General features: G+C 39.3%; 1 protein-coding gene and 1 long non-coding RNA gene across 3 annotated transcripts in view; one reads left to right on the top strand and one right to left on the bottom strand.

Annotated features, from left to right (window-relative positions):
• The window catches only part of cxcr5 (chemokine (C-X-C motif) receptor 5), a 59,103-nt gene extending 35,107 nt beyond the window's left edge, over positions 1 to 23,996 (bottom strand). Inside the window, exons 1-2 of one of the 2 annotated variants that reach the window (XR_014914760.1) lie at positions 23,588 to 23,996; positions 23,186 to 23,478 (exon numbers count right to left, since the gene is read on the bottom strand). The gene's annotated coding sequence lies outside the window, so the exon portion shown is untranslated. Of the gene's footprint in view, positions 1 to 23,185; positions 23,479 to 23,587 lie in introns of those variants that run through there. The other variant, XM_085429425.1, reaches the window with a different exon arrangement.
• Positions 22,787 to 27,204, top strand: part of LOC146654525 (uncharacterized) — a 38,870-nt gene continuing 34,452 nt past the window's right edge. Inside the window, exon 1 of the long non-coding RNA XR_014914762.1 lies at positions 22,787 to 23,169. This is a non-coding gene — a long non-coding RNA (uncharacterized LOC146654525). The remainder of the gene's footprint in view (positions 23,170 to 27,204) is intronic.

Genomic DNA, 27,204 nt, shown 5'->3' with positions numbered 1-27,204 from the left:
CGCTTTTGTTTTGATGGAGTTGAGAGTGATCGTGCATTTTGTACGTGGTAAAGGTGTAAGGTCATCACATTTCTGCTTTCAGAATACTTTCACCCGGAGATGAAAGCAGTGTTGCGCTAACTGGGGCTGCGTGACTGCAGAAGGTACTGTGTGACAACACAAGCTGAGTCTTTTTTTTGTACACAGTGGGTTTGACTGCATGGTAGCGCCATCGCGGGATGCAAACAAGTCAGTCAAACAGCCAAGCAGGGGAGCCATGCCTGGAGAGGGGGGTGAGCCAGAATCAGGAGGGAATGGAAATCAAGGGAGTGAAAGAGAGCACATGAGGAGCTCTGCTTATTACAGCTGCACAGATGGTGCAGCAGATGAGATGGGAGGGATAGATGAGGAATGAAAGTAAGACAGGGAAAGGGAGAAATGGCAGCAAAGCTCGTGCTTGACAGTGTACATAAGGAGCTCCCAATTGGAAGACTTCCAAGGGAAATACTTAAATATTTATTGTGCTGTGGCCAGTTGGAAACTTTCTTTCTACCTCCAATTCGTCAGCAAGAAAAATGGCTGAGGAAACGCCGGTGAAATATTAATTTCATTGCAGCACTAAAGGTAGAAGGTATAGAGTGGCATACGGCGTTATTCCTGAGGGGGAGGGGGATGCCAGGGTTCAAACTCCACAGACGAGGAAGGGTCGAAGTAGTGCGGACACATGGGCAGTGGAGGAAGAGAAGGAAGGAAATTAAATTATTGGGAGGAGGATTTAGTGAAGCCCATGAGTCTGCAACTGCAGGGGAGACATATTTGAATAGCCCAGATTTTGTGCTTTGCAAGCTATTATTCCACACGCAGTCAATATTCACCCTGTCTGTCTCCCAGAGATAAATGCCAAAGTAATAAGAGCAAAAAGACATTTCACACGTGTATTTAAAAAGACGTATTAAACCAGCAATAAAGCTTCACACTACTCTACTTTCCCGTTTTTGATTGATTTTATACATTGAAATTTAGACCGAGCACAGTCTGGATAAGTGTTATTAAAGAAGATTTGATTCTAAATTATATGTCAATCAGCAATGAATAATGATAAGTGATTGTGCTTCTTTTAAAGCATATACAGTATGCGTTTCAGTAATCAGAGAATGCTCACAATTCATGATCTCAGCTCAGTGGAAGTGGAGGAAAAACTGAGCTTCTGGCACCTACTGTGTTACTTCCGATTCCCTTATGTTTTTTCTTAGCACCAAGTGTTCCTTCAGCATACATATGCTCACTGGAGTATTACTGAACGTATATCTGGTATATAGCACTTGCAAGCATGCATAAATTCACAGTAGACACTCCAGTAATTAAACTACAAACATGACACTTCCAAATGAATCTGTGTGGCAAAATTAGAATACTACATGTATATTTTAAGCACAAAGTATGTTATGATTATTGAGGTGAACTGGTCCTACTTAAAAAATATCAACAAAATTTACAAAGCCCACTGCACCTGAGCTACCAGTTAGACATTATCGTCAGGGTTTAAGCAGTGGTTTTTCTTCAATTGCCTGTTATTAATTATCACATGCAGTTGAGTTATTATCAAAGCCCTTGCTAATAGAAGTGAAACCACTGTACAGTTTATAACTAATTGCCACCAAAATGGATTAATTAAAGTAAGATGCACCTTCATAAGACTTGCACATCCTGGGAAATCATTTGAACACTAATGCACACTTCATAAAGTTACCAAATGAAGAGGTTTATTATTAAACTATATAACATATGGGTTATTAGATGAGATATTCCCACTCAGTGCCCCAGGCAATTTTTTTTTTTGACCATTTTGTGTCAAGTTCTGTATGTGGAATTGATGCTCTTAAATGGGAAAACAAAAGGAATCACTGTTTCTTTTAGGGAATGACATTAATGCATTTCTTTTAAAAGCATAAGCATCTGTGAGACGCTGCTGTAGCTCACCTGGTTGAGCACGTGACCTACAGGTCACAGCAGGAGTCTGAGTCTGCACTCTGCCCCTGACCATTTGATTATACTCTCAAATAAATAAGCATTAAACATACAGCAGCAGACATGGGCGAAGGCTCTGTTAACTAGAATCATTTTCAAACATAAGATTTAGGGCTTGATGATAGTCAGGGATAGATTATACTTAATGCATTGTTATTCCATTTTTAGCAGTCTGCAGTAATAGTCTGGATCCTTTTAAAACGTTTGAACTGAGATGTTTAGATTCAGTAAATAAAGTTGATAGAACAGCAAATACTTCAAATTTGCAGCTGAACTTTGAAGAGAGACAGTTTTGACTGACTGACTGATGTTTACACTTTCAAGCTACAACCTGAAAATAACATTCTGTTGAAATTAATTCATCTGAAATCATGCTGACAATGTTGATTAAACACGTCAATTTACACCATGAATAATAGTAATCTTCACATTCTGACACAGCATATGTTCAAATCTAGTTTCTACAGGTCCTGACTCACAACTAAGTGATTCATTTTTATTTACTGATACATGACACGCACATTATTTCTACGTTACATAAAAACAGTTTCTTGGAGATTGTGAAAGTGAGATAATGGGATCAGAGGTTCTGCCAGGTTCTCCCAAACATGGTCATTACTATTCACCTAATTGATGACTGACTTTTTCACTTGGAAGTTCTCTAATCTGGAACTTCATCATTGATAATAACAATAGTATACCATTAATTGGCCTTCCATTGAATTTATGTTGTAGGAAGGAGCCTCCTTGTCATTTTCATCACTTACCAAAAAACTGAAAATTTCCCAAAAGCTGGAGTAGGGTGAGATGCACCATCAACACACTACGGAACCAAGAACTAAAGTTTTTATAGTCTGTTGAACTGAAAAAGTGCACCTTTAATGAGACAACAGTGGATAAAAACAGCAGGAAGAGTGGAAAAGGAAGAAAAAAATAAGTGTCAGAACAAATTCAGAAACTCAGCATGTCTTCCTGTGCAGCAGCAAGTATTTTGTCGCTGATAAGTCAAATATGCAAATGTCAGTTTTAGGTTACTATGTTGTTTTTTTTTTTTTGGAAGTCAAATGGAACCATTTTGAAAGTATGAAACTTGTGCCAAAGTTGAATACGGATTATTAAGAAAGCTTTAAGTTTGCAGTCACATGCACTGAAGGAATATTCATTTTAAAACATGCAGAAAAATACTAAAAACACAATCGTGTGTGTAGAATTTCCTATTAAATTAAAACTCATGTGCGAGTGTGGTGTGGGATAACTGAAATGACCCTTTGGTGACCTAAGACGATCCTCGTAGTGGTGGTGTTCTTTTCACGAGGGTCGGATGGACCCAGAGCAAAACCTCCTGAGAGGCATGCTGAGCAGCTCCTGCAGCTCAATTCCACTTTGGCTCATTATGAGCACAGGAGGTGGTGGATGTGAGTCACAGAACTGCAGCGTAGATCTGTCAGAGAAAAATCGGAGCTGGTTGGCAGCAGGTTTGACAAAATCTCATTGGTTGAGAGTAAATAGCAGGAACGGGGAGAGCAAACAGGACCAATTATTTGCACAGATTTTTATGTCTAAACATGCAAATCAAAAGTGGTCCTTCTGATTTAGTCTGGATTGCTACCATCTGATTTATGATTCCAACACATGAGCATACAGCATACCGGTGTACACATCCCTTATTTTTTGTCTTAGGGCTGCACATTGTAATACCCGTTCCAGTCGTGTTAATCAGTATGCAGTTGCTTCTCTCTTTCTATTGTACCTGTTTATGAACAAACTAGATATCTGTAGTCGAGTGCAAGCTGTGTCATCCTGTGATTAACATGCACACATTGGCAAATTCTGTATTTGATGATGAAGCCAATTCATTCTCTCTGCATAAACAAAACAAAGGAGGCTCTTTTTGCCACTCTCTCCCTTTCCTATCCCCTTATTAGGAATGCGCACCATCTGAATATTCACGAAGGTCAGGTCAAGACCATATTTGTCCACTGGAGACCTGTTACGTCCCATTGGAAAGGAATAATAAAAAGAAACCAATTTCCTCTTTTGTCAAAGCCGTGTGAACCATGTAATCAGCAAATCCTTCCAGAACAGCCTTCAGGAGGGAAAGAAAAGAGGATTTCATTTTAAGGAAATATTGGAGCTTCACAGCTTTTATTGTGTTTGACTGTCATCTATTCTAAATGGAAAATTTGCTGGGTCTTATGATATATTATACCCCAGCGTGCCATTCACTGCTGCATCTTGGTGATTTTTTTTTTTTCTCTTTTTGTCTTGTCCACAAGGAAATAGCCCTCGGTTCATTTCATCTACTTTAATATCTGATATGCTGATGCAGATTTAGAAAAAAAAGCTATATTCTTATCAGATGTCATCTTGTCAATTTAAAAAGTCAGCAGAAAGGAGGTGAGCAAAAATGACTTTTAATAATTAATAGCATGCGATGGCAAAGATTCTGTGTTAGTGTTTGAGGCAAGCATTTCTCGGTGGGTGTGGGCTCGAGAATCGGTGCAAACGTTGTCCCAGGTGTTGTTCTACCAGATGGGCTTAGGATGCAATGATAATATATTCCCCAAGCGTTGGCTCTGGCTTTGAAAAATGCTGGTGCTGGGAGAAGATGGCCTTATGCTGTTTGAAAGGCAAGCCGCAGGGGGGACAGATGCTCTGATATTCCAGCAGGAGTGTAGCTGCGGGGCCTCATGGTTGTTCTCTGCCTAGCAGGGGGAAGATCGTTTGAGTCATGCCTACGCTGCTCAGCGGGAGAAGCCGGGGAAAATGGCAGGCGGTGAGCAGTGGCATGCCTCTCGGGTCACGTTGCTGAATTTACCAATGAGAGCAAAACGGGAAGAACTGATCACAGCCTGTACTACATAATTCAGACAATGTTAGGGAGGATGTGTGTGTTGCTCAGTACTTTCAAATGTACAATAAACGCAAATGGTTTTTGGCTTTTGACCCTTCAAAACGACAACAAAGTAATTAGTTTCATTAGAGGCCAGTTAGATCTGAGGAGACATGAAGAGGCGGAGTGGAAACTCAAGCCTATTAATTAGTTTACCACTGCTGACACTGTGAATCTCTTAATTGCTTAACAAAGTAAAATTCTCAGTGGAATAGATATTCTCAGTAGTTCATATTTTACTAAACCACACAAGTCCAACCTGGGAAAACCGCCCATCCAGAGTGAGCTTTTCCCTCACATCACATAATTATACAGAGTTCAAAGTCTCGTTTCTTGTAATAGTTTCACAATATTGGTCCCAGTTCATCTCTTTTGAAGTATCAAGTTTAATTTTCATTATGTTACAATAAATGAGCCAGGATTTGAAAAGTGAAGGAAAAATGTCTATGACTAGCATCAGATCAGTGCGCGCAAGTTTAATCAGCTGACGGATTTTCAGAATCAGCTGTCGCTAATCGAGTTAGACAGCTTCTCGGGGCCCGTAAATCTCAGTCTCGGGGAAAAACGGACCGATTGTGGTTATGGAACTGCACGCGGCCGCTTAGGCAGAAGACGAGCTGCAGTGAGAGAGACCTTTTTTTTTTTTTTTTGAGACAGCACCTAAATACAGGTTGTCAACAGAATAATGTGAGCGCCTTAGAAATGGGCACCAAGGTTAGGTTGAACGCCAATTAGCAAAATGTATTAGCTACAGAAAAAGTGTGACAGGGGCAGTCAGGACAGTTTTTTTTTTTTTTTTAAAATTTATTTATTTTTTTATGCATATTGGAAGGACTGCATTACAACTTGTTGATTCTTGGCAGTGTTTAGCTTTTTTTGGTATTAGAAGCAGGTTGGTCTTGGGAGGCATTAAACTGGTGCATATTTGTGCAGATGGGACACATGTGGATTCAGGATTTGTGTTCATATTGTCTGCTGTGTATGAAGCAGAAATCTCCAGTGTTGAAAAATTAAGGGATGTAACAGCTGTGCTGATATATGTAGCTGCTGACTGTCTGCTTGGCTTCACCTCGGCTAATTTGAGTCATTAAAATTTACTTTTTAGAGCATTTATTGAATTAAACTCCACGCCGATAACTGGTCCAAGAAGTCTGTGCTTCAGTTTTGATGAATTCAAAGTAAAAAAAAAACCCAAAACAAGTCTGTAATCAGGCCTGTCTCAAAGAGTGGCCAGAAAAAGAGCATGCTTTATTTTTCCCAAGCAGGGCAAATTCCGAGCATGAGCCCTCTGTCCATGTGTCAGCACCAACACTGGTCTATGAACAGTGAAGAGCAAAAACTGAAGTTTAGGTGTGCGAGTTTCCAGAGGCGCACACACACCTGTCAGTAAGAATTTATAAATGAGACAATGAATGTTTCCTAATCCTGATCTATCAAAATGCTAACAGGAGCTGAAGTTGTTGTTTCCTGCTTCTAGCTGTTTCAGTTTATTACACTGCAACTTCATAGGATCCATGTATGATTCACAACTTTGATACAAAGAGGATCAGTCAGGAACAGAAATCCAAAATCAACTAAAACTAAGTTTAAAAACTAAAATATTAGTAAACAGCAGATAGAACAATGTTTATTTCACTATTAGAAAAGATTAGTCTGTATATGTGTAATGATTACTGTATCATTATAGTTCACATGAATCATGCATGCAAACTATCATCTGCTGTGACCTTGTTACTGTTTAAATAAAGTTGCCATAACTAGCATTGCACTATAAATGCACTGCCAAAGCACTCGGGTATAAAATACACAGTGATTAATATAAATAACTAAAATAGGTATATATTATTTGTACACAGTATTTAGATGCATCATATGTCGTTTACTAAAAACAGCAGCAATGACTACATGCAAATGTTATTTTTGTGAACACAGACTATAGACTACTGATAATTAACAAATTACTTGGAGTTTTATTGTGTTGCAGGACAAATGGCTTTACACAAATATTTCCCCCCTCTTAAATATATATGACACCTCTGGGCTACTCAAAATCTGCGGGCGGTACACTGTCTATCCACGCATCATGAAAGCTAAACTCAAATTGCATCAAAGAACATGGGTACTGACAAGTTGGGATTTACAGATATTGCTCCCATGGTAGGATTGTTTCTAATGGGGGATTTAGGGCTCGAATGATCTCTTACATTGACTGACAATGGAGACTGAAGGCAAAACATTTCCCCAAACCATCTGCAGCATATTCTAAATCCTCCTCAAGTGGGCAGAGCACTCAGTTCAAGGTGAAAGTCAGGCGATTACAATCGCACCCGTTTGGTTTCCAGGACAAAATAGAGGCAGCTCTTAGAGAAGACACGTCCCCGTATTGTTCCTTTCTGGCCTCGCTGAATTGCGAAGAGGCCTTGGATGCAGCTACTGAGTTTATCACTCTTAATGAGAGACTCTGCAGTAGGCCACACTCCATTACACATGGGCCAGATGATAAATTACATCGCCTTCCATGACTCCATGACCCCAAGGGATGTTTAATTAATCAGTGGCTGGACATGGCCACCATTAGTCGAAGGAACAGCAGCCAGGGCTGCCCTGGACACATTCTCACTCCCACACATCGTTATTTGGCAATCTTTTCAGCTACTTCACCTTCAAGCCAGGTGTGAATGTACAGAATCCGAAGAGAGAAAGAAAGAGGAGGAGGGACACAACCTCAAGGGGGTTTATAGCAAGACTAACTGCTACCCGAATGTGAAACAAGCTCAGCTTTTAATCAGGTTAGAATATGAATAAGTGAGTGTCACAGATTAGCAGGGAGGAGGAGGGGGTGCAGAGAAAGCGTTGCTACACAGGTAGAGCAGCTGCTCCCTGAGTGGGATCCAGAGAGCCCCATGAGGGATCCTGGAGGGGAATCCAGGAGGTTTCTGGCTAAATTAGGAATTAAATTCGATTCACTGGAAATCATCACAATTAGAGCAAAATGTATTAGACTATTCTAATGCGGTTTCATTATCACGCCTGTTATTTCCCCATTAATGGTGATGACAGTAATTTAGCGGTAAAGTAACAACACATTTACAGATAAGTAGCCAAAAGTGAGCAAACACCTGTGAACACGTGTTTAATGCAGTTTCCCAATGCAGGTTTTCTTTCAGCAGAACAGTTACTTTACTGCATCATTGTTCATTATTTTCATTGTTCATAATCCAAATAGGTCCAAGGTATGGTTTTTTGTTTTTTTTTCCCCCCAGTTTGTTTTTTCCCCCCTTTTCTTACATATCAGTTGTTTTAACCGTTTCAGTCTTAAAGATGTCAGTAAACTTTAATTTAATGCAAAAGCTAGCTTACAAAGCTTGGCTAGTTTTGTCCAACCAGCACTCAAGACTTTCAATCTAAACAGAGAAGCTGGCATCAGTACCAATTTAGCCGACTTCAGTTGGGTGACTGATCATTTAATCAGCTGCTCATTTCAGCACAAAGCTGCGCAATTCTCCTGTAGGTCAGGACAAAAGAAGTTTTATAATAGACAATTACAAACCATTGCTTTTAATCTATTGCAAATTTTCTCTATTATTAGAAAAGATTTCTGCCAAAAAGTTCAGAAATGTTAGAGCAATTTTAAAAACTATACCCATTTTGAAACTTTTGGCGTCTCGGCTTTGTAATCCCTATGCGTGGAGTTTGTTTTTATCATGAATTCTACATGTATGTGCAGAAAATGACTTGAAAGAATACTTCAAATAGTAAAGTGGCTGTAGCTCAGGAGGCAGAGCAAGTCATCTGCTAATTAGAAGGTTGGTGGTTGGATCCCTGGCTGCTACTTTGGGCAGAAACAGTGCATTTATCCTTTGGCTTCATTTTAATGTTTTGTTAATACTTGATCTGACTTCTGCCTTCAACACTTTTGTCCTTATTGAGATAATTGAGCATCAGAAAGTTGCAGATTTGTTGGCTGCACATCCATGACGGGTCTCTCCCATCTACATCCCAAACATGCTATGTTGGAATAAGTTCTGGTAACTGCGGAGGCCGGTACAGCGCAGTGAACTCATTGTCATGTTTAAAAAAAAACCAAAAACAAACAAAAAACTAGTTTAACATGATCTGAGGCTCGTGACATGGTGCATTATCCTGTTTGAAGCAGCCATCAGAAGACACTGTGGTTATAAAGGGTGTGGTGTGGTCATCAGCACTTGAGTAGGCTTTGGATACTAAATTATGCTCAGTTTATACTAGGGAGCCCAAAGTGTTACTGAACTGTTGATCTGAGGCAAGATCCATGCAAGGCTTTCATGTTGTTCTTCACAGCAGCCAACCTGTTCCCATCTTCTATTGTCCAGTTTTGGTGAGCCCATTCGAATCACAGCCTCGGCTTCCTGGCTTTAGCTGACAGGAGTGGTGTCATGTGATCGTTTACTACTGTAGCCCATCTGCTACAAGGTTCAACATGTTGAGTGTTCATAGATGCTGTCCTGCATACCATGATTGTAATGAGTGGCTATCTGAGTTACTGTTCCCTTCCTATCAACTCAAAACATCTGGCTATTCTCCTCAGATCTCTGACATCAAACTCAAGGTATGAACACCAAGGAATCTCTGCTAAATTCATATTATTCCCTCTGTTAAACCGATAAATGGGTGTGTGGAAAGATCCCAGTAGTAGTAGTTTGGATGCACAGTTTGAAATTCAGCAGGTTGTGTTGAGCATGTCTGCATGCCTAATTGTTTTGGGATGTTGCCATGTGATTGGCTGATATTTTCATTAATGAGCAGTTGAATATAAGGAGTGTATGACAATATGAGAAAGAAATGCAGACTTGATGGATAATACAGCTAAAGCAGGTTTTGAGTCCTATGGAAATGAGAAACAATGAAATATTATAAAAAGACAATTATATCTGAACCCTGACCTGCAAAGTGGTTTGTTCTATTATAAAGTATTTATCTAGTGATTAAGCTTAAACATGCATGATCCCACTTAATTACACCTACAGGCCTCCCAGTGACCCTACGGTGTCTTTGACCACTGCGGCAAAAATAAAATATCATTGAAATCTTTTTTTTTTTTTTTTTTTTTTTTTTGCTTATAACAGACAGTGCTGTCCTGAAAGGCGACTGTTGTTTGCTGTGCTCATAGAAAGCTCATTCACATGTCTCTCATTCTGAGTGCTTTTAGATACTGGGGTGATTTTTAATAGAGTTGGCCTTGTCTTGGCAATAATTTTAATAATTGAAGTGTCACAGCTGGTGGACTGATGAAGGTCTCACTTTGTTTATTTGGATAAATTTTTATCCTGAACACAGCTTAGCGACACACATAATAAAAACGTTCCAGGATTTTTCTCCATTCTTCCTTCACAAGTATCAAAACAGCTCTTTCTGTTACATGTAGATTCTGATCTGGCAGCCTTCAATAACGCACTAAAAATTCATCACACTCAACAACTTGAGTGACATATTTTCCTCTTTCTGCCCAGAGACCCTCAGCATCTCCTGGCGCTGTTGTTTGAGGTTGCCTCGCTCTGTTCTTTGAGTGCTACACATTTATCTGTACCAAACAGTGGCTTGTATTCCCATGAATCTGTGATTTGATAGCAGCAAATGGCTGGATGCATATTCCTTCGTTCCATTTATATTGCAATGAGGAGAATTACGACAGGGTAAAGAGCCTTTTTGCCTTTGAATTTCACTTCGGATGTTTGAAGTTGCTTTTTATATAAATTTAAATGTAATTTTTTCTTAGAAAGGTCACAATAAGTGACTGAAATATGTAAGCTCAAGGCTGACATTTGGTTATTGCATTTCAAATGGGCTTCCTTTCTAGGCAAAGTAACACACTTACTGAGCTCATATATCGCCGTGGATGTTGGATTAGGGTGATAAAGACACTTCTGCAGAGCTCCATTTTAATAAACGGATGCAGGGGAAAAAAATCACATACCGATCTGCTGCACATTCTGGATATGTGGTGATCCATTCACCATCACTATCTAATTTCTGAATAACACAGAGCTAAAAACCGTTTTGGCCACATAGTTGCAGACTGTGGCTGAAGTATTAGTTCCAGCCTCTGTGTGGCACTGTTTGCTCATTGTATCACACTCGGGCATTTCAAGTTTAGCCAGCTCTGCATGGATAGCCCTCCTGGCTCCTCTGGTTGTCTCATCTGCTCTCTACATGCTGAGCATCTTCCAATCTGGCCTCAAGTGTTGGAGAGACTGGTGCTCTCAGTGTCAGCTCTCCTCAGGATTGTCAGAAGTCCTCTGTCAAATCCCCCTACCGGCTGGCCCTGCAGGCTCCAAGGAAATTAACCAGGAGAAGAGACTGGGGAGGGGCGATACTCTTTGTGCTCTAACAGTATTCCTGTTGGTAAAAGACTTACTCTGTGATCTTTGCTTGTGGTCATTTTATGTGGGGAATGTGAAGGGTAGCTGAGGAGTGAAATTTAGGTCTCTCTGTGGCTCTCTTTACTTCTTAGTCTTTTTCCTGGTGTAGTTTTCTCAGAGTAACTGGACTTGAACCTTACATGAACATTCACAACAGGCAAGAAAAAGAATTACCTTGTTTTTTGTTTTTTTTGCTCACAGGCCGAAACAGCTTTCAGAATCACTGTGACTTTAAACAAATCTCGTAAAGATGAAAGAAAATACAGTTTTCAAATTTGGCTCACATACTTTGTTTTAATGTGCTGCTGAATTGCAAATGTTGACTCAGTGCAGCCACAGAGGAGTTGTGACACGGCTGTTATTTAAGAAAAAATTCTAAAATAAAGCAAATGCAAAAAAAAAGTGCACAGCATCACTTCCAAAGACAGCAGCATTGTAAAAGCTACAAACTATGACTCATAGCATACCTGCTCAGAAGAATACAAACTGTGGCTAAAAACAAGCACCCTCTTTCTCCTGAGTGTCAAAAACAAACAGCTCATGGTATGTGGTTGTGCTTTTTAAATTTTTCATAGGTCAGTAGAGGCAACGTGCCAGTGAAAGAACATTTGGCAAAATCAAATTATATGCGCTAATAACATCAGATAGTTATTTTTAGACATTTTCTGTCTGTAAGCAGTTTCTCAGCTTATAAATGACTTTACAGTAAAATGTCAGTTTATTAGCTAAACAGTAATGCTGTCCATTACAACAGATTCTATCCATATGAAGGTCTGGACGTTTTACAGCCCAAACTATGGCACAGACAAAGAGCTAGTTTATTGTTGCAGCATTCGATTGTTCACAAGGATCCTTGTTTTTGTGTGCATGTTCAGTAAAAGACACAAGGCGCTGCACTGATTCATCAAACCTTCAGGATTGCGTCTGAAAATAGCGATGATGCTTTTCACCTCTTGCCTATGCTTCTGGATATCTGGCACTGATGCACTGTATTCTGTGTTCTTGCTTTTATTTATTTATTTTTTAGGTATAGCTGTTATTTGGGACTAAATGGTTGTTTAGTGCAATTTTTAGCCATAAATCAGATTAAGTTGACATCTCAAAGCACTTTATATTGTAAGACCACAACATTGCATTGTACATGGAAATCGACAATTCCCCCTTTAACCACTATGTGAAGGGGAAAAAACTCTTTTAAGAGCACAAACATCACATATAATAGGCTTGGGGCGAGTGGCCATCTGTAACAATTAGTGGAACGCGAGGTGGAAAAAGGAGGAATAAAATGAGAGGAAAAAAACAACCGATGAAAAAACTAAGGACGATGATTGACATAAAGTTAATGGCATGTAAAAATGGCATAGAAATACATGAACAGAGAAACAGCTGTAGTCTCAGGGTTACAGTGACCTTGACCTGTCCCTAATTTTGCTGTTGCAGGTTCATGATACACTTTCTATAAAACTATCAAAACAGCAGCAAAACTGTCTGTGTCACAAACTGTGAGCTAGTTCCACAGGTCAGGAGATTACCTGCTAAGGGCTCGGTCTCCCATTATACTTCACCACAAGTAAGCCTACACTCTTACAGCAAAGTGCTCCTTCAGGATAATAATGTACTATAAAGGTCTATAAGACATGATAGAGAGTGATCACTGAGGACTTTGAGGACTTTAAAGGGAGCGAATGATGAAAATATGAGATGTATATAATCTTTGAAGTTGCTGTTAGTACACTCCACTGAAGGCTTTTCAGAGAACTGCTAAGAAATCCCAAAGAAGGCGATACTATAGTGCAGCCTACAAATAAGCAATAGTCATAATGTTTGTAGTTTCTGGATTTTAGTTTAGCCATTTAGCATGATAATGTGCTTTAATTTCATATGAGCTGTTGCTTGTTAGCAGCTATGCCTTTATAATATATTTGATAATAAACCAGTGTACTGGATACATTGAATGTCTAACGTTAAACTAATTAAATTGCAATTAAACCCCAGGAGTCAACAATGGTCTCTGCAGCAAATGTAGATGGTGAGACATCCATTTGCAGTCGAAATGTTTCACTTGATGCCAGAACTGAACACAACTGTTAATATCAATGTCAACAATCAGCTACAATCAGTCTTGTTGGGAGAATGAATATCTAATGGCATGAGAAACTAGCTGTTAAGATACAGTGGGAGAAATAATCATTTGACCCAGTGTTTAATTTGTAAGTTTGCTCACTTACAAAGAAATGAACAGTCTATTTGTTATGGCAGTTTCTTTTTTTTTTTATTGAAGAGAAACTGAATATCAACCAAAAATCCAGGAAATAAATTAAATTGATTTGCATGTCATTGAGTGAATTAAGTATTTGAAAAACATGGTTTAGTACTTGGTGGTTAGTCACCAGGTTTGCACATATCTCACATCTGAGGAGGGATTTTGTCCCACTCTTCTAGCTTCATAGCTGCAACTTGGCAACTTGAAGCTTCAGCTCTCTGCACAGATTCTCTATAGGACTGAGTTCAGGAATATAGGACTAAGCCACTTCGTGACCCTTAATGTGTTTCTTCTTTACCCCATTCTTGCCTTGGTGTTATGTTTTCCTTGGTGGTATGTTTTGCGTCACTGCCACACTGGAAGACCCTTTCATGACCCATGCTTGGTGTTCTGGCTGAGGGAAGGAGTTTCTCATCCAAGGTTTCACAGTACATGACCCCTCAGTGTGGTGAAATCACATACTCTTAGCAGAAAAACAGCCCCAAAGCATAATATTTCCACCTCTGTGCTTGACTGTGGGGATTGAGGATGGTCATCTTATATTTCTTGCATTTTCTTCTATTGCTCCAGCAGTTGTCTTCTCACTAAGCTTCTTATTGAGGATCTTCTACCCCCATTTAAGCCAGTGTGGATTGAGCAGGTCTACAATTTTATCAGTGATGTCCTTTGGCAGCTTCTCGGTCTTGCCCATGGCGGTAGAGAGGTCAGAAAAGAAGAAATTGCTTCTGTGTGCTTTAATGAGATGAAATCAGGAGCAATGCTGATTGTTAGCTATGTCCCACATGGGCAGCCAGCCAGTCTGTGTGAGCCAAAATTCTTACTGAGTTGTAGGGAATCAAATACTGCTTTCACTTAATGACATGGATATCAGTTTATAAATTATATGTAATGTGTTTTTTCACGATTTGTGGGCGATATTCTTTCTCTTCATTAAAAAGAAACTACCATAACAATTAGACTGTTCATTTCTTTCTAAGTGAGCAAACGTACAAATTCTGCAAGGGATAAAATAATTAAAGGTTAGGAAACACACACACACACACCCACACCAACATTCTTTGGGCCATATAGTGTCACTTTTACTCTGCATATGATGAGACTATAACACTATGAGGTCTCCGACAAAAGAAATGTTCTAGAATTGCACAGTAACTAAATGCATTAAAATGATGTTTTAGTGCATTCTTGCCCTGCTGGATTCATATTCAGATGTGACTACACAGGGGGTAAAAGCTTTTGACAGAGTTTCTCTTAAAGATAATTACAGTGGCAGTGTAAGATCTCGGATAATAAGCCCTTTTACCAAAGTAAAGCTTAACAAAGCAGTTGCTAATGCATTTTGTACAAGAAATTCTCTTGGTGGAAAATAAGAAGAATTTCAATGTGCAGATAAAAGTGAATCACTGCCGGCCAGTGTGTATTCCACCATGCCCCCCCCCCCCCCGACTTCAGAATAAATTCTGAATAGATGTTTGTCCGTATGTATGCTTCCTAATGCAGGGCTCTTATATCCAGCTGTTAAGAGGCTCTTTTTCACTGATTCTAATGAAGACGAATTTTGATCAGGAAGATGAGGAGAGGCGAGCGAGATGGGGAACGAATGGGTTTGATCTTGAAGTGGGGAAAGGGTGTAGGGGCCCTCAGGGCCTCTCCTTCTTAAAAAGGTGCTTGTAGCCTCCAGGGAAGATGCTTGCTCTCTCCCTCCCTTTTTTCTCTCGCTCTCTGCGTGTCTTCATCCTCATCTCTCACCACCCCCACAACTCGAGATCAATTATGATTGACAAGTGCTCTGATTCAGAACTTGTTTAAATTGCTTGATGTAGATATCAGCACACTCACCTCTCAACCACCCTCCGTAATAAACCTCACCTCCCATCTTCCTTATTATTCCTATATCCCATTGTTAGCCCAGTCTGGTACCATGTAGAGTACCTGAAGGGTGGGTGCTTTCACTCGAGTCCTTGCTGCATATTTTGTAGTCTAATATCAAGAGGACTTTCAGTGACTTGTGCTTTTGTTACCCAGTTCAAGTGAGGGTGCTATTTTCGCTCCAGGTGAGGAAAAAAAACAAAGACATTTTTCACAATGCAATCTTGTTCTCCAAGGTACTTGATGCAGAGCTGTAAACTGATAAATGTAATCTTAAAGAACTTCTTCAGGCGTATCCATTTGTTGTTTTCAGAAACATACCAGAAAATGGATTATCCCTGCCATCTCTTTTTAGTTGCTGTAGCAGATAACACAACACAACATCTCAGTTATTATTCAGCCTCAAACAGCCGTCGGTGCTTGGAATTTGCCTAAGCTATCCCAAATGAGCACGATGATGAGATCTGTGTACAAAGTAATGTGCACACCATCAGGTCTAACACAACAACTAAGCTGGATTTTCATCGAATCACAGGCAGCTGGTTCTCCTGAGACTCAGAAATCGGCACCAAATTAAATAGCTTAATTTGAAATAAAACATTAAATCAAGATCAGCAGCAGAGGCATCGACTCTCGCTGAGGACAATATTTGAGAAGCCTGCTCAGCTCTGTAACATGTATGGCCGTGGTCCTTATCCAGGCATGGGGTCATTCTTATTGACAACTGATGTTTTTATCATGTTGGTCCAGACTAATCATTTTATAGAGTCATTCATGCTCCTCAGAGAATAAAGACTAGTATCACGAGAGAAAATGTCATGTGAGTTTAAGATTTGCTCCCCCCCCAAAATAGGTAATTCACATGATGTGAAGTAGCTGGCATTGTTGCCTCACAACAAGAGGGTCCTGCTGTGTGGAGTTTGTATCGATAGTCTCCATGAGGTTTGGGTTTCTCTTGCCTTAAAGTAAACCATGCTTGCTAAATGCTGCTAACCCAGAGCTAAAAACTTTCCCTGCCTAGTTTGGATACATTTTAAATTAAGACATTTTCTCAGGTTTGGTTAATTTTAATGTGCTTGACTGGAATTTATTTTGCTTGTTGAGATCAGCGTTAGACCTGATCTCAAGAACATGATCGCATCTGTACTCTGAGGAGGTAACCTGTTTATTAGTGGGCTAGCATGCTACTGACATTAATGATCTGTACAGCTGAGAAGATGGAAATAGTGACCTGGCCTTCCTCCCACATCCTGCCCACTCCTGAGGATTCCCCGGGGTATTATGGATGGTATACTAAAGCACAAACACAGTGTGAATAAAGAAATGAATGCATTTAAAGAAAAAAAAAAAAAGGTTGGGGTTATCATCTTATTAATATATACAAATACATTACTTAGCTGGTATATAGTACGTTTTCTTAACCTCTTAACTAACTGAAGTAACTGCATTCATAAAAACATTTTTAAGACAATGGATCCTGTGGCTACAGCCACAATGGTGTCGCTGTAGCCCAGGAGGAAGAACACATCATGTACTAATCGGAAGGTTTAGTGGTTTGATCTGGTTGGCTGCTCCAGTCTGCATGCCCAAATATCCTTGGGCAAGATGCTGAACCCAAGTTGCTCTCTGATACATCCACTGGAGTGTGAATTTTTGATAGAAAGCATGTAGGCATAGAAAAAAGTGCTTATATAAATGTGTATGAATTTATAAGCGAGGCATGTTTATAATACTTCATACTGAAGACAGGTTATCTGTTTGTTGAAAGTCTAAGATTTAATTAACTTATATTAACATTAATATAAAAATAAACATATTGACTAGTAACAAGCATCTTAATATGATAGCTTGTGTTTTCATGGCATCAGTTTTAAACAAAGCAAGCATTTTAGTCTTGCATGTTTAATACAATTTTCTTTCAAATGATTCTTTTCTTTGAAGTTTCATCAAGATATTAGTATAATGCATGTGTTTAATTTCCAGTTTAACTTTTCTGAGAGAAAGACTGAGGAGTAAGTAATTGCATATTTGAAGTAATCAACTTATGTGATATACTTCAGCAAAAGAACTTTGTTTTTCAGGAACATGTTTTGACAGCTATTCAGTGGTTTGTCATGAAATTTGCTATAGTTTCTTGAGAACTTTTGCAACAGTTCAATTTCTGACAAGCAACCCACACAAACGAATTATCCATTGGTGATAACTGTGTTTTGTGCTTCGTGCTGATAATTACATTTTTATCTAATTTACATGTTAAGACTAAAAATTAAAAGCAAGATGTTTGTATCTTCACCAAAGATGTGAAAGATGGACACAGCCTTCAGCTACAGCTGAAAAGTGAAGCCCCCGTGGAAGTGCTGTACACCTCTATTCTTTATAGTAGCAAGCAGGGGGTAAAAAAATAAATAAAATAAAAAAGTCCAGTTGTCTATGGAAAAAATGCTTTTCAGCTCCCTTCACCTCAAACTCTTTTCTGATTGGTTCTTGGTCTCAGTGTCATATATTACTGAATACAGCATGAGGTTTATTCTCCATTAGAGCCAAAAAGTAGGAGAAAGCAGGCTACGACGAAAACAGGAACCTTTTTTGACAGTAAAAATAGCAGGCGATCTTCTGGAAATGCACAGCTGAGAGGGCCTTAGAGAGCTGCGGTGCTTGAAGGTGCATATTATTATTATTATTTTTATTTTTTTGCTAATATGCTTTGGTTGCTATGATACAGAATATCTGAGAGGTAATGCAGTCTGCAATTATCTGACTCTAGCTGACTGCTGCTTGAATGGTCGACCAAAGACAAATGGATTATTTTCTCATATTAATCTGGTTGTATATGAAGACACTCATTCAACACTCATACATGTCACAGTCAGTCTACTATTCTTTGTCCTTACTGGTTAAAAAGTGATAGTGACAACTACAGTGCTTTAAATAAAGTTTAAGATTTTCAGTTGTTAGCAAATAAAACAGGACACAGCATGCAACACTATGTGCCTGTTCACACTTGATTGCAAAAACCAAAAAAAAGGCATGGCAAGACTTAAAGGGAAATTATCTAACTTGATTGACAATTTGCCACTGTATGAGCATGTGCAGTCTGGGTTTCTCAGTCAAATCCACTCTTTGTGTATTATTTTTAAATACCAACATGGTTACTGGTCAGAAGCTCAAGGCTTTGGCATGTTGTGACTATTTTTAAACTTAAATGACAGATCCTCTCATTGCTATGCTTTCCTAACTATCACTGGTTAGCTTAGTGTTCCTCAGTGGTCCTGACTGTAAACAAACTCCAGGGCCTCTATCAACATGCCATATAGCGCCATACTCTCTATTGACGGTCATACAGTTTCAGTCGTACAGAATTCTTTCTGAACTGATCACTGTGAAATTAACTGTGATAACTCCTGCTAATGCTCCTTTCCGAAGGCCACGTGACTGTCTTTCTGTCCGTACACTTCATTATTCCCCATTCCCACTGCTTTGAATGTGTGCTCATGTTACTAGAAGGGATTTCATGGGGAAATAAGCCCGAGAATCCCCCAAATTAGGCCAAACAAAAGCACAAAGCTCTCCGCTGGGGATACAGTTAAAAGTGCTGACAGTTTCCTTCTTTCTTAAATGAGACTCATCATAGTGGTTTCAAACAAAAATGCCCAAACAAAGCTTTGCAATTAGGGTATTTCTTGGTTTACAGACGATCTGGATCCTTTCAACATGACATCTGCAAATTTAAATAACACTGACGAACCTTTTTTGCATCGGTACAGCCATTTCTCTTCTGCCTCACAATACATATCAGCCTATTCAGGCATAGTTAATGGTCATATTTGTAGAAAAGCCATGAATCCATCAAGTTTAAACAGCTTTTTCAATGAGGGGAAAAAAATTCTTATCAGTGAAGTTGCAACTGGACCCATAGCGCCAGACTCGAAAAGGACAGTGCATTTGTTAATATTAATATCAATATTCCCCATAATCTTTGTGGAGCTGTGAGTGTGAATTGAGGGCTGGCTGATTGGTTTTCATTTTTAACAAGGGCTGTGGAGAGGCAATTTAATTTCTTCGTCTTCCTGCCTCCTGGGAGACACTATATATATATATATATATATATATATTTATTTATTTTTGCGCTTTCCTCTCCAAAAAATGTCAACATGACTTTGTCAGCACTAAGCACATTCTCTGCTGTGACAGATATCACCTGACCCCAATTTATGAAAGGCACAGAAGAGACACATTCCTGCAGCACAATATGAATATATTATCATCCCACATTGCCCTGTGTTCGGGATTTGAGAATTATATTTGAAGGATGTGTCGGAAATCCAAACAGCCTTCACTTAAATAAGACAAAAGTAGTCTATATGGATGCAAAACGGTGGACAAACAGTTGTCTGTGCACCTGGTCAGAGAAACTGTACTGTAGCCTGGATCAAAAAGACAGGACAAAATGTGCATCTAAAGATAAATTCATTAAGCTTTTATTTCCAGACAACGAAACTGCAAGATACCATCTCCTTCCTGACACTCCTGACATCTGTATGGGGTTTCTGTCTCTCTCTTTCAACACAGCAAGCAGCCTATCTTCTTGATAGTGCAATGTCATTATGGCACAGATATTAGCTCTGTATGGATAGATCTCAGCTCCTTTCAGCTAAGCAAGGCAAACACCAGTTACAGAGCAACCTTCTTTCTCCCTGTAATGGTGCTCTCTGCCACTTGGAGAGCAGAGCCTGGGTAATGCTTATTGAACTCTTTTCTCAACAACAGCCATAAAAGCAGACAACGCTGGCTGTGGAATGAAACCTCGATTAGGCAAATCTATACGTTACATAAACATACACTGCACGTGCGCGCACACAAAAACTTGCACACACACATCCGAACATCTAAAGCGTCTGCAAAGGTTTGACTATGAGTGAATACGTGCGCACATGCACGCAAATACACTCTCGCCCGCTGCATTCAAAAGACATCTGCCATCATGTGACCACGAGGCATTCAGATGCTACCCTCCAATGAATATAAAGTATAAACACTCCTCCAAATTCTCCACCCCTGGCCTCTATTTCATGCCATTATCTTGGCATAATAAACACATTAGCTTCTCCCTACCCAATTCCTGCTCCTAAGATGAATCTTTCCCCACTACATAAAATAATTTGCCAACATTATATGTGATGATGAATAATTCATGAGGGTTCACGGAGAGTTTCAGACCCATCTGAGTCCTGGAGGAGGCAGTGCTGATAGACACCCAGGTTCTACAGATGGACCGCCTATCGGGGAAGAAAGTGGAGGATTTACTGAAAAAGTCTTCCTTTGAAAATGATATACCGTCCTCTGTATTCAGTATGAAGGCCACTTATTCATCCAGGCATGAGGGCCTTTCAAATGAAGATGCAATATCACTTGATCTATTCAGTAGTTATAATTGCTTCAAGTACAATGACTTCTAAGTTGAACAGTCTTTGTTTCCCATATTCCAAAAATATACTTAACCTAAGCAAATTTGCAACTGCACCCACTAAACTTTGCTTATTAACACAGGAGCTTGCCAAACTTTGCTCTGCAAGTACTTTTCATTAAAGTGTCATTGCTTTCCCAAACACTCAAATTAATGCTTCAAGAATAAGTTTTGTCTGCCTGCCTCCATGGTTGTGAGCTCATTACAGTTAGGCATATAAATCACTCATTTGCGGTTCAGGAATAAATCACATGTACTCTTTCTCTCTCTATTGTTCTCCCCCATGTCCTCTGTGTTTTGGTCATTCATTTAAATTACATCTGTATGACTGAATTCATTTCCATTATTGATAGCAACACCAGGTCAACAAAGGCGCTCATGCAAAACAACAGCAGACAGTTTGAAGGGAAAACCCAGTGGAACATCCCATATTCCAGCCCATTCTCATTCCCAGGGCATCATGTACAGCTGCTTTGTCAAAACATTTGGCACCTCGCTGATAAGGGGGACTTGTCCTTTGGTGACTGTACTGTAGCACTGTACTGTTTAGACAGCAGTGAAATGCGTCTCATTTTTCAACATGCAACTGATGTGGGTTAAAGTTGTGAAGGGGCATATTTTAACCCAAACCACAATCTTTTCCTGAACCTTAAGAAGTTGTTGTTGCATAAACCTCAGTGCTAAAAATCTTGGCAGGATTTTAGTGCCAAATCCATCTAAGTGCCAAAACCTCACCAAGGGGTTTTAAATGCATAAACCTAACCAACAAGAGAAAGTAAAAAGTAAAGTGGAAACGTAAAGTTCCCAAATGAGACACGAACTGCTGCTTTCTGGCTGACAAAGGTGTGACTTAAGACCCACAGGCTTAAGACTGTGACTTTGAAGCTAAAAAGAGCCACATTTCTTTAGACCTGCTCTTTCAAGCACTCTTTGCTCTTTGTTGGGCCAGTTTTGTCACATTTTTTTCCTCATTAAAAATACACTTCCAAATGGGAAATGTATGTATACATTCTTTAAATGTGTTAGCCATGACTTGTTTTTACATTTTGGTGTTTTTCCTGTAGTTACGCTGCAATAGGCGTTGGCTGCAGGGAAGATGATGCACTGAATGTTTCTTCACCACTCACTTTGTTTATTTACCACTCTGCATTTAATCATTAGTTATTATTATTAATCTCTGGCTCTCTTCCACAGCATCTCTTTTGTCCCGTCTTCCTCCCCTCACTCCCAACTGGTTGCAGCTGATGGCTTCTCTCATTGAGCCTGTTTTTTCTTCCTGTTAAAAGGGAGTTTTTCCTTCCCACTGTAACCACATGCTTGCTAAAAAGGCGTTGTTTGATTGTTGTGGTTTTCTTGGTATTATTGTTTAGTCTTTACCTTACAATGTATAGTTAAAGACCTATACATTGTATAGGTCTTTACTTATACAATGTATAGGTAAATAACTGTTGTTGTAATTTGTAATTGTAATTGTAATTTTGTAAAACAAAACAAAAAAAAATTACATGGTTTATAAATGAACAGACACATTGCAAAAAAGAATTACTTACTATCTTTGCTTTTAAATATAACAATAAATAACCCAAATTCTGAAGCTATTGTAGATTACAAGCTATTGCCGATATCACAACGGACAATTTCATAGCAGATTGATTGATGTTAAAACGCCCTTCATACATGATTACAGGCTACACACATGCAGTGAGTCACATCCAAAATCTCATATAATGGAAGATACAAAGCGTGAGATAGACAAAGAAAGTGGACCAACAGCAAAACTGAGGATTTAGATTGAAATTGTTCACTTTACTCTCTGCAAGCCTTCAAAAAAAGGACAACCTACTCTCTCCGCATTCACTGATTTGCCAATAGTTGGGTTGCGGTCACGTGGTTCTGATGACGTGCGGAGGCAGCGCGATTTTTGAGTGGAGGGCGGAAGTAAACATGGAGGACACTGTGGAGAGTCAGGAGAGCAGCTATTGTGCAACTTTAGATCCCGTTTCTCGGGAGAGATATAAACAGATAGTTAAAAAATATATCGGACGTGATCCGTATTCTTTGAAAATGTCCGAATACACCACAGAAGTAAAGGATTTGCCTACTATCGAGGCTGTGGATATCACCAACTACTTGGTCCTCCAGACTTCTTACTACACTAGGCAGCAAATGAAAGCTTTCAAGAGTCTGGAGGCGTACAATTTTTTTTGTCAGCGGGTGGGTCCACAACCTTGGAACAAAACGTCTCCGTGATGGATACAGTTTGGTGTTTGCAAGGGTGAGTGTTTGTTCTTATATTGCTTTATCTTAAACACGCTAACAGTTAGCGGTAGCGGCTTTAACGTCAACAAACATGCCACATCCTTAGGACTTCGTTAGAGTGACAGTTGTTTGTTTCAAGGTAAACCATTCTCAGCCGTCTGTTGCATATCCAAAATCGCCTCTGCACATCGATGCTGTTCTGCCTTAAGCTTCATTCTTTTCTCTCGTTTGAGAACTGATTCCGATCTGGGTTTTCGTTCGTAGCCGAGATTGACCGTCGGAGCCCAGTCCTCCGACTCTTCGTCATCCAAAGCACTTGGGCAGCCTATAGTCCCAATCAAGTCAATATTAGACTACTAACTTAAAAGCACTAAGTAAACGAGAATTTAACGACAACCTAATGCTAATAAGTTCGTTTGCAAACATAACATTACCTCTGACGAAGTGGTCGCTGCAGACACGGGCATTGGCAGACTCTGCTCCTCCCGACTGTAAACGTAAATTTAAAATCCATTTTTTCCTAAGTTTTTCGGTTAGAATTTTCCATTTTTCTCCTCTTCGTTGGGCTATTTTTGGTACCCTAAAATACCGTTTATCAGTTTCTCTGGTCGACCTACTGGAGCATCCGTAAACACAACAGGACATAGGCATTTTGCGTACTGTCTGTCTGTGATTTTGCGCTTATCTTTTTCACTTCCGACCGCCAGTCAAATTTCGCGCTTTACGTCGACGTCACGTCTACGTCAAATGAAACCTAGCTATTCTGCCTCAGTAGAAATTGCCTTGTTTTCTTCCTTTATGCCTGTGTAACTGCGGTGCCTTCAATACACCACAAAATACAGTAATTTCATTACATTTATTCATTTTCTTTGTAAAATGATCAATGCTGGGTTTAGAAAGGGTTAGAAAATGCAGTGCAATTCATACTGCTCTAAAAAGCATAACAAGAACAGCTGTGACAAAGAAGTCGAGGTAAAAAAATGACATTAGCGATTTACTTTTATTTGAAATGTCTGTGCTTGTAAAATACTTAATAATTCTCTTAACAATCTTGGTATTGAATGGAGAGTTACTAGTCATACTACTACAAAATCTGCATTCAGCTCTTTTAGCACTTTACTTTCCACAGCACAAATTTGCATACTTGGTTACATCATGGCAGTACTCCAAACCTTTTCTTCGATCTATGATGAGACAAGAACATAACAAGTCACTAACAATTATGTTTTTGCTGTTTGTCTGCCTCCTGGTGGACAAAAAAAGCTTGTTGTGTAATTCATTTGACTATCTTGCCTTGCTTCCTCACCTCTTCTCTTCTACTATGACCCAGAAAACAGCCCTCCTTTGTCATTACAATCTATCTCTCAATGCCTCAAATGGACAATAGGGAGAAGAGGAGCAAGGAGAGTTGCCAGTTAGCTTAACCTACTTCCACACAGGAAGTATGGCTATAGATCTGTGACATAGTGACTAGAGACTACTTTAATTGACTACTGGTGAGAAACCAATTTTTAATACTAATTAAAAGTAGTATTAGAACTACTAGTGTTTATATCGGACAGGTCTTGGGATAAATGTTCCGTAGCTTTGAGTTGAGTGATTACCAATGAGATTACCAATAAGAGATCTCTTCCTGCTAAAAGGGAGATTTTCCTTTCCTCTGTCATCAAGTGTTTGCTCAAAGGAGGTCGTCTGATTATTTGAGTTTTTTCCTCTGTTACTGTAGGATCTTAAATCAACTTGAATCAACTGTTTGAACTGAACTGAAAACTTTTCTTGCAGCTCCCTTTCTTTCACATAGTCCCTCTAGGAGGAGTTAGGATGGATGGGTGGATGGATAGATGGAAGGATGGATGGACATTGACTCAAGGGACAATGAGGTGATCCATTCAGATCTGTAATTATAGCTCCATTCAACAGCAGCAGCTAGCAGTAGAGCTAACGTATCATGGAGGAAGCCAGTGGTAGAATGACAGCATTTTAGAGGCTTTTCACACTAGCAGCTTCTGTTTGTATGTTTACAAAAGCTTTTACTTAGGTGCAAACTGTGGACAAAGAGAGCTGACATAACTGAAAGGGTCCAACAACAACATGCTTTCTCTGTCTCACTAGGTCGCTCGCTCGTTTACTTGCAGTCTCCCCATTTTCGGTCAGAGACCTCAACTGAGAAGCGAGGTAGATGCGGGCTCGGTGTAACAGTTGTTGTTAAGCTTTCATTTCACACAGTAATGTAACGTAAGCTGCTGTTGTCAACACAGCTAAATACTATTTCACTACTATTGTCACTTCAGCTGTCTCCTGTCAGCGTCACACCTGTGTGTAAGGGAGAAAAAGGAGAAACTACTGTGACTCTAAATGACAGCAGTTGGCAGCCTAATGACTGTCGCTTTGAGGCACTGATATCAGACAAGTGCTAATAAATTAGATAGAAAACCACCACAAGATTATTCATTTTCTCACTGTACTTTTCCTTTTATATATGTTTTCACAAATTATATGAAACATTGTTACATTTTTACTTCGCAATGCCGTGTCTCATGCTCACAGTGAGGGATCCTTAAAATAACACATAAAGGAGACAGCTCAGCATAAAGACCAGGTAGCGATAGGGCTGGCGGACTGGCGCAATAGGTCACGTGACTGAACGAAAACCTTTCCTGAATGCAACATATGTTTTAGTCTTTACAAGTCCTAAAAAGAAAAGATCTAAGATTCTTGGCACAGTTTTATTCATTGGCACTTTCTTTGGAAATTACTGCTAGTATGTGTCACAGCATACATGCAGAGATGGTCACAAAGAAGAGAGCCTGTGTTTCATAGATAGAAACAGACCTACGGGTTGCCTTCTTCAGCCTTTTTCCTTTTTACACTTTGCAAATTGACTTGCTCATATTAGTCTACTGCGCAAAAATAATATCTATGCCTTACTTTAGTTGGTGTTTGCTTAGCAACCGTTCTGACCACTTGTAGAGTTTAGCAGCTGCTATGGGGCCTATTCATGTAATTGTAGCAGTAGGCATTAGTCAGCTGTGAGGCAGCTCTTTTATTTATTTTAGGGATGCTGTGCAGTGCTTGTCCATTTTATTACCTCCATGCACTGGATAATAAACTTTATTGCATGTGCAACACCATACCGAGCCTCCATTATGTATTTCTCTGCACTGCTTATGTTATCCAAGTTGCTGCTTGTATTTGTATTCAGCAAAAATCAGGTAAGTCAGTGACACACTTTTATCAAAGGGTTAGGCAAAACTTCTGATTGTGCTTTAATGATGTGACCAAGCTTCTATCAGAAAAGGGCTGAAATTTCATTATAAGATATTCTGATGTGGCTGTGGCATCACTGATTAAGGAGGACAGAATGTGATAAGCAGTAATGGGCTGTCAGTGTATTATCTAGTGTCAAGAAAAGGTGATGTAGGTGTAGGAAGGAGCAGCAGGAGACAGGAAAGAGAAAGGACCGTATCATATTGAAGAAAAGTGCTGCTGACAGGTCCATGTTTTCCTGAAGCCAATAATGTTTTAAAATAATTTTATGAAGCAAAACAGAGAGCAAAAACGATTTTTAATAACCAAGCTAAGGTTTGACTTTACCCAAAAACCTCTAGTTGGTAATTTACTAAGGAGGAAAAAATAACAGCCTGAGCAAATATCCTTCTTTTATTTACCTCTCATTTACCAGAGCACCTCTCTATTATGGAACTCCAAAGTGTTCAAAATTAAATAAATAAATAGGTCAAGATGAAATAAATAACTATGTGAATAAATAAGACACAGATATGTAATGTGAGAATGATATTGTGAAATAATGGAACACATTTTGAAAAAAATGCTCATTATTGTGAAATATATTGCATTCTGCTATATAAATTTACTTATTATTGTGAAATATTATTTCATGGTCATTATTTTTCACAATAACAGAGATTATTCCTGAGGCATTTTATTTATTTCCAGCCGTTTTTAGTCCAAAATGACCTTTTTTCAAAGTCAGTCTTTATTTCAAAATCCCGTTTTTCCCGATGGTCTATTTATTTCATAATGCGACTTT

The sequence above is a fragment of the Rhamphochromis longiceps genome, linkage group LG14 (genome assembly GCF_057381845.1).
Source record: "Rhamphochromis longiceps isolate RC_006_pf linkage group LG14, R_longiceps_female_GT1.1, whole genome shotgun sequence".
Classification (NCBI taxonomy): domain Eukaryota; kingdom Metazoa; phylum Chordata; class Actinopteri; order Cichliformes; family Cichlidae; genus Rhamphochromis; species Rhamphochromis longiceps.
This window is presented reverse-complemented; position numbering and strand designations above follow the sequence as displayed.